This window comes from Phascolarctos cinereus, unplaced genomic scaffold, assembly GCF_003287225.1.
Source record: "Phascolarctos cinereus isolate Bilbo 61053 unplaced genomic scaffold, phaCin_HiC Scaffold_5;HRSCAF=322, whole genome shotgun sequence".
Classification (NCBI taxonomy): Eukaryota; Metazoa; Chordata; class Mammalia; order Diprotodontia; family Phascolarctidae; genus Phascolarctos; species Phascolarctos cinereus.
In genome coordinates this window covers 11,750,867-11,765,997 of record NW_027555958.1, presented here as the reverse complement: position 1 = coordinate 11,765,997, position 15,131 = coordinate 11,750,867, and positions in this window count along the sequence as shown.

Sequence of the window (15,131 nt, the reverse complement as noted above, 5' to 3'; positions counted from 1 at the left end):
AGTTTTAAAAAAACAAATGTTAAAAATTGTTTTTACACGCAACTGGGAAATAAGATATCCAGGCAATGGGGTATAGAAATCTATCTTACCCCACAGGAAAATAGAAAAGGAAGGGCATAAGAGAAGTGGGGGGGTGATAGAAGCGAGGGTAGATTGGGGGAAGGAGTAATCAGAATGCACACCATCATGGGGTGGGGGGAGGGGAGAGATGGGGAGAAAATTTGGAACTCAAAATCTTGCAGAAATGAATGTTTAAAACTAAAGATAAATTAACTCAACACACACACACACACACACACACACACACACACACATCCCCTCATAAAAAAGCACTGATCCAACAGCACTCAGCTTTCCTTATAGCTCAACTTTCACAACCAAACGTTGCTACTGGAAAACCATAGGTGAGATTGTACAGACCTTTGTTGGCGAGGTGACGTCTCTGCTTTTTAGTCTGCTGTCTAGATTAGCCATAGCTTTCCTTCCAAGGAGCAAGCATCTTTTAATTTCGCGGCTGTAGTCACTGTCTGCAGTTATCTTTGAACCCAAGAATATAAAATCTGACACTGCTTCCATTTCTTCTCTTTTTGTTTGCCAAGAAGTGATGGGACCAATTGCCATGATCTTCGTTTTTTTGATGTTAAGCTTCAACCTAGCTTTCACATTCTCCTCTTTCACCCTCATCAAGAGATGTCTTAATTTTTCTTTGCTTTCTGCCATCAGAATGGTATCTGCATATCTGAGATTGTTGGGATTTCTCCCAGCACACTTAATTCCAGCTTCTGGTTCATTCAGCCTGGCGTTTCACATGATGTACTCTGCACACACATTACATAAACAAGGTGACAATATATAACTTTGTCATACTCCTTTTCCAATTTTAAACCAATCAGTTGTTACATTTTTGGTTCTAACTGTTGCTTCTTGACCTACATACAGGCTCCTCAGGAGACAAGTAAGATGATCTGGTCCTCCCATCTCTGAGGACTTGCCACATTTTGTTGTGATCCACACAGTCAAAGGCTTTAATGAAGCAGAAGTCGATGTCTTTTTCTAGAACTCTTGTTTTCTCTAGAATCAACATGCCGCTGCATTGGCCATGTTGGTCTTCAGAGGGAGGAGTGACTGACTCTGCATGAGGTGCTTTTTGTGTTTGGGCCCCCCAAAAGCTGCAGCAGTGCTTGGAGTCTTGCTTCCCTGTACCAATTCCGTCTCAAGGATGGCTTCAAAGCCACTTTTGGAGGAAAAGCTCATTCAGACCACATGCTCTTCTGGTAATTCTTGGCTCATATATTGCTGAAGCCTAGCTTGCAGAATCTTAAACATAACGTTGCTGGTGTGTGAAATGCTTGCAATTGTTTGGTAATTTGAATATTCCTTGGCATTGCCCTTCCTTAGGACTAGGGTGTGACCTGATCTTTTCCGATCCAGTGGCCACTGTCGAGTTTTCCAGATTTGCTGGCATATTGAGTGCAGCACTTCAACAGAATCGTCTTTTAGGGTTTTAAGTAGCTCGGCTGGAGCTCTGTCACCTCCACTAGCCTTACTGTTAGCAATGCTTCCAAAGGCCCACTTGACTTCATTTTCCAGGATGTCTGGCTCTAGATCAGTAACCACATCATCATGGTTATCAGTAATGTTAAGATCTTTCTTGTACAGGTCTTGTATTCTTGCCACCTGTTCTTAATATAAATCTGCTACCTAGATGCACCTTTTAGTGATGCTAGGATTTGGTAACTCCAAGTTCTTTTCGGAGGGTCAGCTGGATCCTGTGTAAATTTGGGTAACCTATATCACCTCCCAGGGGCTCAAGTTTCTTCATCACTAAAATGGGAGGATCAGGACAGATGGGCTCTTGGGTCCCTTTCAGCTCTAGATATTTGATCCTATGAAACCTCAAGAAGCCTCAGTTTCTCTATCTGTGAAATCAGATGATTGCAGCTCTGAAAATGTTGGTCCAAAGCAGCTGATCTTCAACCTACCATTTGGCAAAAGGAATAATTAAGGGAAGAGCCAAGGTAAATACCGGATGAGAGTAGGAACCTCGGTTCCTCTTACCACAGAAAAGTAAGAGAGGGGAATCAAGGGATGAGAAGTCATCTTAAATTCATAGGATCTTTTGACTTCAATGCCAACATTCTTTTCACTACCTTCTCATTGAAAGAGAATCCTTTAATAATAAAAATAAGCCCAATACATCATCCCCACCGTTGATTTGTTCATACTATACTTCCTGCTTGGAATATCTTCTTGCTTCCCTCATGTCCCTTCCCAACTGTGGCTGAGCTCTTTTCAATCTTTAAAGTGCAACTTGAATCCTTCCTTTCCATGGTGATAGTTCCTTCCTCTTAACTCCAGTAGAACTTGTTGTCTGTACCACTGGTTAGACTCTTAGCACATACAAACATTTTGGGTTAGCAAGTCAACAAACAGCCAGAGCTCTTATTCTGGTGAGCTTTAGAATCCAGTTTGTATGCTCCAAAGTCTCCTGCAAGAACTAAGGCTGACAAATGCATTACCATAGAGTTGGTCTATTAAATATAGTAAAGAAGTTAAAAAGAAAAAGTCTTATTACTTGAGCCTATTAGCAAGACAATAATTATAGATTCCCTTCTACTAAGCTCAAGTTCTTTCTCATAAGAGTTTTAGCCACAATCCCTGGAAAACTCCAAGCTCAGCGTTTAATGCAGTGCCAGCCTATTGTAGCACAATCACGGATCCTGAGGCTGGTTTGGTCGCTCTGCTCCTGACCTCAGAGCTTGCGTGCTCCCTTTCCTGGTGTACACACGGCCACTGTTACTCCTGCCCTCTCCCTCAGTCCCCATGCCCATCTATCAGCATGGTTGGGCTACAGTCTGGCTCCACCCAGCACCCCCAGCCATTAAGGCCCTTTGCTCAGCTCTGCATCTTCTTGTGCTTCCTCCCCTAGCTGGTTCTGGGTTCATTCTGGGACAGGGAGAAGTTGGATGAATCTTTTCAGAACAGCCTGTGTTCTTCCCTCTGGACTCCTTTGCCACACATCTGCTATAATAACTATTATATCTCTTTTTATCATTGGCACATAGTAGGATCACAGAATACTAGCTCTAGAGGTAGAAGGGACCTCAGAGCCATCAGGTCCAACACCCTCTTTTTATAGTTGGGGAAACTGAGGCTCAGGAGGTTGTGAAGTAGATGGTCAAGAGATGTTTGTGATGTTAAAGCACAGTTACATGAATCGGCTGGTAACGAAAGGGGTCATTCTTCCCTGGTCAGAAGACCGCCCTGCAAGGACTGGGAGCTTCATGTTTAAATGCATGTCAACAATGAGCTAAGCAGAAAGCTGGCAAACAATTTTTGCATCAAATTTCTCTGATAAAAGCCTCATTCCTCAAGTATATAGAGAATTGAGTCAAATTTATAAGAATAAAAGCCATTCTCCAATTGATAAATGGTCAAATTATACAAACAGGGAGTTTTCAGATAAAGAAATCAAAGCTATCTATAGTCATATGAAAAAATGCTCTAAAATCGCTATTAATTAGAGAAATGCGAATCAGAATGACTCTGAGGTCCCACAGCACACCTGTCAGATTGGCCAACATGACAAAACAGGAAAATGAGAAATGTAGGAGAAGATGTGGGAAAATTGGAACACTAATGCATTGTTAGTGGAGTTGTGAATTGATCCAGCCATTCTGGAGAGCAATTTGGAACTATGCCCAAAGGGCTATAAAGCTGTGCATACACTTTGATCCATCAATACCACTACTAGGTCTGTATCCCAAATAGTTCATAAAAAGGGGGAAAGGACCCACATGTACAAAAATATTTATAGCAGCCCTTTTCATGGTGGCAAAGAATTGGAAATTGAGGGGATGCCCATCAATCGGGGAATGGCTGAACAAGTTATGGTATATGAATGTAATGCAATACTATTGAACTATAAGAAATGAGGAGAAGGCTGATTTCAGAAAAACTTGGAAAGACTTATATGAACTGATGCAAAGTGAAGAGAGCAGAACCAGAACATTGTACACAGCAATAGCAATATTGTAATGATGATCCACTGTAAATGACTTAGCTCTTCTCAGCCATGCAATGATCTGACAATTCCAAAAGACGCATGACAGGAAATACCATCCACATCCAGAGAAAGAACTGATGGAGACTGAATGTGGATTGACGCAGACTGTTTTCACTATTTTTATTTTTGTGTGTATTTTTTTCTTTTGCAAACTGTTTTTTCTTTCACAACATGACTAATATGGAAATATATTTTACATGATTGCACATATATAACCTATACCAAATTATTTACCCTCTTAGGGAGGGTGAGGGAGGAAGGAAATTTGGAACTCAAAATTTTACTTAAAAATGAATGTTAGGGGCAGCTAGATAGTGCAGTGGATAGAGCACCAGCCTTGGGGTCAGGAGGACCTGAGTTCAAATCTGGCCTCAGACACTTACTAGCTGTGTGACCCTGGACAAGTCACTTAACCCCAATTCCCCCCTCCCCACACAAAAAGAATGTTAAAAATTATCTTTACGTGTAATTGGAAAAAACTAAATACTATTTAAAACAAACAAACAAACAAACACCAGTGGGCTACATGGGCTCACTGGGCTACATGACCTCTCTGGCCTCAGATCCTATGATCTTATGAAAAGCTACAATGAGGACAGTGAGGAAATTGGAGACCGTACCATAGGATGACCAGCTGAAGGACCTGCGAATGTTCGGCTTGGAGAAGAAAAGGCTGTTTCCCAAATCTAAGATTCTGAGATTCACATTCCTTTTTTTCTATCAGTGATTTCTTCTTTGAGTGATAGCTCAGGAGAAATTGGAGTAAAATGGCAGGAGTCTTGAGCACCACTAGCCCAGTGAGGACACAAAGGTGGAAACAAAGAGGGAAAGAAAAAATTCCTTCACTGGAGGCAGTGATAGGAACAGAAAAAGCTCTGGCATCTAGTGATGATGATTCTGGGGCCATGGGCATGTTTGGGAAGCAGCTGATTCTCTGACAGGTTCAGAATAGGTTTGTTCTCCCCAGAACTAGAAAGAAGTCTGAACCTGGGTTTGGTCAGAGGAGAGTAAACAGTCTCACTGGGGTGGCAAGTAATCCAGGAAGGCTTTGCAGTAGGAAATAGGAGGCAGTGCAGACAGGCAGGAAGGTAGCATTAGAGAAGTCCTTCTGAGGGGAACAGGCACCCCATGAAGAAGGCAGTTTGGGGCTAGAGAGAAATCTGCTAGTAAGTAGTAGGAGTAGGTCCAGGCTGGCAGGTGGGCATTGGCAAATTCCTTGGTTGCAGGTTTAAAGGCCTGCTCTCTGCCTCTAACCCACCATTCCAGCCTTACTTCATATCACTTCTATTGTAGGCCAGGTCTGATTCCCATTCAGCCTCAAGACTGGAATGAAAGGAGACACCACCAAACAATTAGCCCAAGGAAGCTTACTGAGCTGCAGCAGGGAAAGGATACCCAGTAAGACCCCAGCCTTGATTCTGTCGGGTGCAGCTTCCCTGCTGCTGCACTGGCCGTGCTGGTCTTCAGAGGGAGGAGTGACTGACTCCGCGTGAGGTGCCTTTGTGTTTGGGCCCCCCAAAGCTGCAGCAGTGCTTGGAGTCGGATGGCTTCAAAGCCACTTTTGGAGGAAAAGCTCATTCAGACTATATGGGAGTCAAACCTTTGGAGCAGTTAGCTGGAGAAACTGGGGGTGGTGGTAGGAAACATTGCTCCTCCCATAACCCTTCTCTCCATACGTTGTTTTGGGGCTATTAGCTGCTCTTTTAGCCCAGCACTCCATCTCTTGCCTGGATCTTCCATAGGCTGTCCCCTTGGCCTCTCCTTCCTGCTTAGGGCTTCAGGGCTCAGCCTGGGCTATCATCTTGTATTCAAAGCCTTGCCTGAGCCTCCACGTTGGCAGTCTTTTTTTCACTTTGTTTTCTCTTCCTTGCCCTCCCTCTTTCTACCAAACAGAAACAAAACCCTCGCGACAAATGTGCGCAGTCAAGAAAAACAAGTGCCCACATTTTGCCCATGTCCAGCCCTGCACGTCTCATTCTGCCCCGGAACTCCTCCCTGTCAGCCAGGACGTGGGTAGCAGGCTCCAACATCAGGAGCCCTCTGGAGGCAGGACTGGGCATTGCATTGAGGCAAAGTGTTAGGTTTTTTCAGGTGGTTGTCTGTACAATATTGTTGTCAGTCTATCCTCCTCACTCTCTCCTCCTCCCTTTGCCCCAGTTCATAAAAGCTTTTCCAGGTTTCTCAGAAACCATCTCTTTCATCATTTTTGGTGCAATAATGTTGCGTCACATACACAGTCAACAATTTGTTCAGCCCTAACCCAAATAACCGACACTCTCTTAGTATTCAGTACTTTGCTACAACAGAGAGAAGTGCTATGAATACTTTGTATCCATGTCCTTTTCCTTTCTTTACAGGGTACAGGCCTGGGGTGCCAAATTGTTCCTTTAAGATACTTTGTATTGACTTGTCTGCCTTCTTCTCAAATCCCTGCTGCCCTGAGGGAGAGCTCAGACTTTCATTTTTGTCTTTGTGACCCCATTACCAACCACAATAGATCCTTGACTATGGATTTGCACTGAGATATCACACCAAGGAGTCACTCCTAAATAGTATTTTCTCTGCCCACATTCCAAAAAAAACACCAGGTTAAACATTGAAAGGCAAATAAAGCCTGCATAATGTTTGTTCACTTTATCTCCTTAGAACATGAGAGATGCTATGGGGTAATGAATGGGCAGACAGAATACTGGCCTTAGAAACAGGAGAGCTGACCCCAACTCTGCAAGTACATGGACACTCTTGGCCTCGGTTTCTTTATCTGTAGAACAAGGAAGAAAAACTAAATGAATTCTAAGGTTCCTTTCCAGATCCAAGATTTAATAGTTCTTTGGACAGTGCTGGATTTTTTTCTCTCTCAACTGGGAAAATGACCCCAGCCCAAGGCCTGCTAGAAATCCAGTCCTACCTTAGACAGGACTGCTACCAAGCACAGGTCATTGACTGTCTGGTTGTTTTGAGAAATTGGGGGACTTTGTTGCCTTTGGAACAAATGAGTCCTTTCTTGGGGGTAAGGCATCTCTGCTGGGTTTTGGAGGATAAAAAGACATCTGTGGTCATATAGTTGAATCTAGGGCTTCTGATGGGGGCTCTGTTAAAGCAGAAGGACAGGAGTCCCTGCTCCTGAGCAGGTTACTATGTGGCCTTAGGCCGCAGGGCAAATGGTGAGAGGGACTGGTTTCAGTGAGAATGAGCTCTGGTCTGATACTGGTAACAGGATAGAACTGTCTCCTGCCAGACCAGGAGAACTCTTCAGGGGTCTTTCTCACCCTCATACTGTCAATGATGGAGAAAAACTCTCCCCAGTGGAGAGAATGTTTTGGTTTTGTCTAGCCCCAAGATAAGTTATAGTCAGGGAACAATAGGGCACTGTGGAAAGAACTGTCAGATTGGGTGGAGACCATAGAGATAAGTGCCCAGACTCCCTGCTGGGAAATTAGAACAGGAGATGAGTGCTCAAGGAATTCTGGGGATTTGCAGAGCTCTTTGGGGCTGATGGGCATGCTTTGAAATGTTTCTGGTTTTTTTTTTCCTTCCACAATAAAATTTCCTCTTTGGTATTATGAATGGTGTGCTTGTAAATGGGGATCAGGCTCAGTATGCTTGGGGTGTGGTGGCCCATGTAGACATTTTCCAGACTTTCCTTTTTAACAAAGACCCCCTGGCCCAGGGAGTTGGGGAATCCTCTCCCATCAATGATCTCTAGCTCTCCACTCATGTAGACTGACTTCAGTCCTTGGGGGAGCTGGATCTCTAAATGAAGGACTCAGGCTTTTTGTTATTGTCTCTATCAGAGAGCCCAGGGGGGAAAAAAAATCCAAAGCTTTACTTAGGTTGGCTCATATAAAGGCTCTCCCCAAAAGAGATTAGAAAGGTACTCAGTGTACAAAATAGATCTTGCATAGAAAAGCTACTATTTTCATCCACACACAAGACTCAAAAGTGCATATAGACAAAGTCTTAAAACATGAAACAGTTCATTTCAATTCTGCTCTTTCAGAAGGTTGATATTTTAACTTTTACCTTGAGTCTGCCCTGTTCGAGCATTTCCCTCCAGGTCTATATCTCCTTAGCAAGCTAGATGATGGCTTGGGCTCATTCTATCAGTGATCAAAGTATTACGGTGGTTGCAAAAAAATCTCCTATTACCAGTCATTCTTACTGAGGAATCTCAGAAGTCCTGAAGTAGTCACATGGCTCAAAAAGTTCATCTCTGAGGATCACTATTTAGTTACCTGTGTTTAAGAAAATAAATGCAAAGGAGGAACGGCCTGTGGTCCAAGTTCCAGCCTTAGACTCATGAGAAGTCCCAGGGAGAGGCTCACAAGTCTCAATACACAGTAGATGCAATGAGAGAACACCAGAGGGCAGAGTCACTCCTTTTAAGGTCTGCTGAGCGAGCTGCTATTCCTGGCTCAGTAGCAGTCTCCTTTGATGAAGCCTCCTCCCTCTGCTGCCATCACTAGGATGAAGGGATTGGTATGCCATCCAAAAGTGAGCACATGTGTCATGAGAACTGGCCAAGGAAACTTAGCTCAGGTATACTCATGTATACTCCACTGAATGGCCTTCACAAGCCCATTCCAACATTTGCTCAATGAAATGTGCTCTAGCCAGGGCAGATCACCAGTGACTATCTCTGATTATCCCTGCTAGATTAGATGGAATAGGTGGTGAAGCTAGTGAAAACTGTTCCCTCATCCTGATAAATGACCCCACTTGATGCCTCAGGGTCTACTGCACACACATAGCTATAGTTTTGGGCTGAACATCAGAACGAGACTAGGGTTGAATAAAGGACTGGATCGACAAATGAAGGCTACCAAAGAGACTATTTGCAAAAATAGAGAAAGAAGGTATCTTGCCAATCTCCTATAAAGCAAATGTGGTCTTGATATCCAAACCAGGGAGAGATAAGGCAAAGAAAGAAGACTATAGATAAATATCTATCATATTATCTATCATATAGATCAAATATGTCATAAATATCACTGATGAATATTGATGCAAAAATATTGACTAAAATACTAGCAAAGAGTTGATAATAATATATTTAAAATGTACTAGGTTTATACTAAGAATGCAGAGATTGTTCAGTATTAGGGGACTGATGAACATTATAAATATCATATAAATATGACAAATGAATATCATATAATTATATCAGTAGAGAAAAATCTTTAAACAAATTCATTTAAAAAAACACTAAAAAGCATAGGACTAAAAGAAACTTTCCTTAATATGTAGGACACCTCTCTAAAACCAAGAGCTACCATTATTTATAATGGGAAACACTAGAAGCTTTTACAATAATACTGGTGTAAAACAAGGATAATCATTGTTTCCAGTATTATTTGATATTTTGATAATAGTTCTAGAAATGTTCATTTTGGTCTGGATCTGTGATTTAATTAGTGTGAAGGGAAAATTCCCATTTTGGAAAGTCCTTTCACTGATGAAGAGCAGCAACTCATTGTCTTATAGTCCGACACTGAGAAATTAAGTGCTTTGCCCATGGTCACATCATCGAGTATGTGTCAGAAGCAGGATTTGAACTCAGTCCAATGCTGGACTTCTAGCCACCGCGCTTCCTCTTGCTAAAAGTGTTAGTGTTAGCAAAAAAAAAAAAGACAAGAAAAATATATTTAGGGACTAGGCATAGAAAAAGAGGAAGTTAAATGATCTCTAGTTGCAAATAGTAGGATGGTTAATCCCAGAGATTCAACAAAAAGTTATCCTAAGCAATGAAAAGTTTCATAAAAGTCACAGGATATAAAAAAATCCCAAAGGAGGTAGACTGAATCGCACAATCTGTTTTGTTTTGTTTTTGTTAAACATTCAGCTAGTTCACATCTGATTTATCAGCAGACATCCTTGGCTAGAAACCTGTGGTCCTACTCCTGGTTTCCCACTTTCATTTCTGCCCCTGGACCTTGGCATTTATGAAAAACTGGTTCCCAAACTGTTTTGGCTTGGGATTTAAGCTCCTGCTTAATCCTGGTTTGGGCCCACCTCCTTTCTCTAGGAAGGTTCTTCCTGGTCAGGCACAGTGACTTTCTGGACCACTGGCTGGTGCAGGAGTTGATCCTGTGAGGAATTTCAAATTCCGGGTAGGTCTCCTGCATCCAGCCCTGCATGGTTCTCCAGAGATCAAGGAAGATGCTGCGACCTTTGGAGGGTCTGTGGCTCTGGCCATGCTCAGATACTTGGACAATCTGATCCACTAAACTGCCAAAATAATATTTCTAATCCATTTCCCTGCTCCAAAAACTTCCATTAAGCCCTTATTGCCTCTTAAAATGTAAACTTCTAAGCTTATTGATGAAGGCCTTCTGCAATCCGACACCAATTTACTTTTACAATTCTTTTCCATATTCTGTTACTAGACTATCAGAACTGCTAGCAGCTCTCTGAATTTAACACTCTATATCCTGGTTCATTGCATTCTCATGAGTGGGTCCTCCATACCTGGAATTTATTCCCCCTCCTTATCTCCGTTCAAGGCTCAGCTCAGGGGCTGCCTCCTGGGGAAGGGTCGAGGGTACTGAAAAGGGCTTTCCTGAGATCTCCAATTGTTAATGACCTTGCCCTCCTCTGGCTTTCCTGGAACCCTTTGAGTACCTATCCCCATCGTTCTGTTTTGTTTAACTTTCACATCACCAGCTCACTCCCGATATGAAGGACCTTTGTTTACTTTGGTTTTTCTTAATAGTATTTTTTTCCCCTAATTACATGTCAAGGCAATTTCAGCATTCATTTTTACAAGATTTCAAGTTTCAAATTTTCTCCCCCCCCCCCTTCCTGTTAGGGATCTGTAAGGATGTAGAGGGCCACAGGCTGTTCATGAGGTCTCACTGATGGGCCCCTCTCAGGTGCTGATCTTTGAGCAAAGGTCGCCTGGCTTGGTGCTCCATTGTGTGGATCTGTAACAATCTTTAACTCCCCTAGTTATTGTATGGTCATTAGCAGTCTTTTCTGGGATCGGAGTCAGATAAGTGCACAGGATGTGCATGCACTGTCCTTAGCACAGCATGAGCTCTACGTCATTGTAACTTGATAAGAAGTTCCTGTTACTTTACTACTTAAGTGAATGCTTTGCAGAAATTAAAGTCCGTATTGCCTCTTAAAATGTAAACTTCCAAGCTTGTTGATGAAGGCCTTCTGCAATCCGGCATCCAGAGTTGCTTCCATCCTGCCTCCCGCCTCATCGCTGCACATTCGAGATAGAAAATCAAGCTGGTCTTGATTCATCAGGTGATTGGGAAATCCTAGACCTTAGGTAGGCTCTATAGCCAAGTGAATTAGTTGTGCACAACATCTTCCTAAAATGGTAGGCAATTTGATACATGTTATACATGTGCTATCATGTAAAATGTATTTCCATATTAGTCACAATGGTAAAAGAAGAAATAAATCAAAAGGGTGAAAAAACACAAAAAAGAATAAAGTGAAAAAAGTATGCTTTGATCTGCATTCAGAGTCCCTTAGTTCTTTATCTGGATGTGGATAGCATTTTACTTTTTGAGTCCTTTATGCTTGGCTTGGATCATTGCGTTGCCGAGAGGAGCTGAATCATTCATAGCTGATCATTACACAGTGTTGCTGATACTTTGTACATACAATGCTTTCCTGGTTCTGCTCATTTCACTTTGCATCCGTTTGTACAAGTCTTCCATTTGGTGTTTCTGGGCTTGAGACAACTTCCCATTTTTCTTTGGTGTTTTGACATTGTTGTCCTTTTCTGAGTTTGTGTCTTGATCTTCCCTGTCACCACAATTACTTTCTACTGTTGTTGTTTTGCTCATCTTTTTTTTTTCTTGGCATTTTTCCTTTTTTAAAAATGTGAGCTCTGCTTGCAGGGTGGAAGGGGCACTATTTCAGGCTTTTTGGCGAGCGGCTGTAGGCCCCGGCTATTTCCCTTGTGCCTGATGTTGCCCTGAAGCCCACAGGGGACCCTTGTGTCTGGTGCTTTGCTGAAGGGGTGATGCTGCTGGAGGCCATAGGGGTCTGGCAGCTTACCCGGTGCTGAGCTGGGGTCCTAGTGCTGGTGTCTGTCCTGTGCTGAGGCTGGTGGGCTGTTTTTACATTTCCCCAGGGCTACACTGAAGCGCTAGGTGGTCTGGCAGCTGGTGGATGTCTGTTTGCCCAGGGCTCTGCAAAAGCATGTGATGGTTCTTGGAGCTGGAGCCTGCCCATTCCCCCGGCTATGCTGAGGTATGTGTGTGTGTTGGGGGGGTGGGTCCCAGTGTTGCCATTTGCCTGTTCCACCACACAGGGGTTTAAGATTTCTCACTGGTTTACTGAGGCGTGGCTTGCTAAGATACTTTCTGTTCTGGACTGCACTCCCCTTTTACCCAAGTGGGATATATCTTTTCTGTTGATCTTCTAAGTTTCTTGGGCCAAAAGATTGTTTCACCCTGTCTTTTTTTGCTGGTTCTGCTGTTCTAGGATTTGTTTGGAGGCTTTATTTTATGGTTATTTGGAGGTGAATATAGGAGAGTTATGGCAATTTATTGCTTACTCCACCATCTTGGCACCTGGAAGTCTCTAGTTTAAAGAGAACGGTTTTGAGGGAGTGAAGATAATGGCAGAAGCCAGATCATAAGAGGTTTAAAAGTGACAGAAGAGGAGAGGGATGCAATGAGTATTGATAGCTTTGGGGACCTTTCCATCTATCTCTGGCTGAATAGAGATAACTGAATTGACTTACCAATGGCCTCCTGAGAATAAAAGCTCAGCCCAGTAATGGAGTCTCTGGTTCAAAGGATACGGATATTTTAGTTACTTTATCTGCATAATTCCAAATTGCTTTTCAAAATGGTAGTGCCATTTTGTAGCTCCACCAACAATAAATTAGTGTGCCTATCTTCCCACATCCCCTCCAACATCGACTATTACCATTTTTGGGGGGGTCATTTTTGCTAATTTGCAGGGTGTGAGCACAATCTTGGGGTTGCTTTGATTGCATTTCTCTTATCATTAGGGATTTGGAACATTTTTTCATGTTATTGAGAATATTTTGAAGTTCTTTTGAAAACTTTTAATTCATATCCTTTGACCATTTATTTACTGGGAATTAGTTATTAGTTACATATGTGTGTATAAATGTCTATCTATCTATCTATCTATCTATCTATCTATCTATCTATCTATCTATCTATCTCTACCTGTACCTATCTCTCTATCTCTGTATTTATCTATCCATCCATCTATGATACCAAATCCCTATGAAAGAAACTTGACATGAAGATTTTCCCCCCATTCAACCCCTTCCCTTCTTATCCTAGGCGCATTAATTTTGTCTATGCAGGTTTTCAGTTTTAAGTAATCAAAAGTCATCTATTTTATCTTTTCTAATTGCCTCTCTCTCTTGTTTTTCACCTGAAGCTGTGAGATACATATGATCTGTTTCTCTTCTATTTTTTATACCAATTTTTAATATTAAGGTCATGTATTCATTGTGGAAGATGATGTGAAGAGTTGGTCTAAGTTACATTTCTGCCACGTTTTCTGAGCCGTTTTTATGAAACAGGAAGTTTTCTCCTAGGTGACTTCTATTTCTCCACTTTAACCAAACACTGGGATATTGAGTTCTATTGTTCCTGAATCTCTGCATATCAATAATGCATTGATTGACAAATCCAACAGCCTCTTCTTGGTCCTGATCCTTTTTTGACCTCTCTTTAGTTTGATGCTGTTGTCCATCTTCCCTCCCGGATATTCTCCCCTTTCTGGGGCAGTTAGGTGGTACAGTAAATACTGTGTCAGGCCTAGAGTCAGGAAGACTCGAGTTCAAATGTGACTTCAGATACTTTACTAGCTATGTGACCTTGGGCAAGTCACTTAATATTTGCCTCAGTTTCTCCATCTGTAAAATGGGGATAATAATAGCACTTACCTTCCAGGGTTGTTGTGAGGATCAAATGAGATAATAATTGTAAAGAGCTTAACATGGTGCCTGGCACATAGTAGGAACTATATAAATGCTATTATTATTATTATCATTTTCAAGACACTGCTCTATGCTGGCTCTCCTACTGGTCTGACCCCTGTTTCTCAGGTTCCTTTGCTGGATCATCACCCATATCCCACCCCCTTTACCATGGGGGTACCCAAACACTGGATCCCGGGACCCCCTCTCTTTTCTAATAACATCTCTATACACATAACTCCCAAATCTATAGATCTGACCCCTGTCTCTCTTCTGAGTTCCAGTTCCATGTCACCACTGTCTATTGAACATTCCCACCAGGACATCCCACAGGCATTTAACGCTCAACATTTCCTCCCAAACCCACCTGTCTTACTAACACTTGTCCATCTCCCTCTCTCTACTTACACAGCTGCAACCATAGTCCGGGTCATCGTCACATCTTACCTAGACTATTGCAGTAGTCTCTCACTTGGTTTCCTCATGTCCAGGCTTCCTGACCTTCCTGCCTCCTGGCATTTTCTTCTCCAATGTCTTCCCTGTGGCTGCCAAGCTAACCTTCCTAAAGTCACAGATCTGACCCCTCCATTCTTCTCAAATGTCTCCACTGCTTGTTGAGGCAGGGACTGCTTTGTGTCTGGTACACAGTAGGTGCTTAATACATGCTTGTTGCTTGATTGATATTAGAAGTCGGATACTTCACATGGCAGGTCAGAAGCAGATCTGTGGAAACATATTTTATTGATATAACTTTCATAAGCAACCTTAAAGCAATCAGTTACATTCAACTCCACAAGTATGAGTTGTATTTAAAGAGTCAGTTCATGATAAAAATCATCCTCCGCACCTCCTTATGTTAAGCACACATACCTGCTAAAATGGGAGAGGAGACACATGTCTGAGAGGTAACACTGATTTTTTTAAGCCTCATTCAGAAAACAAGCACGACTGTGAAGCAACGTGATGTCCCTTTGCTGGAGTTGGCAACAAGGTCCCTGTGCACCAATTCTCTAGTACTTATTTAAAATGGAACAGGAAGAACACTCAACACGGTGGGCTATAAAAATGACATGGGAAATGGCTACGTTTTCCTCCGCAACAAATTAAAACCTGAGCCAGGAGGAAGCCAGGAGA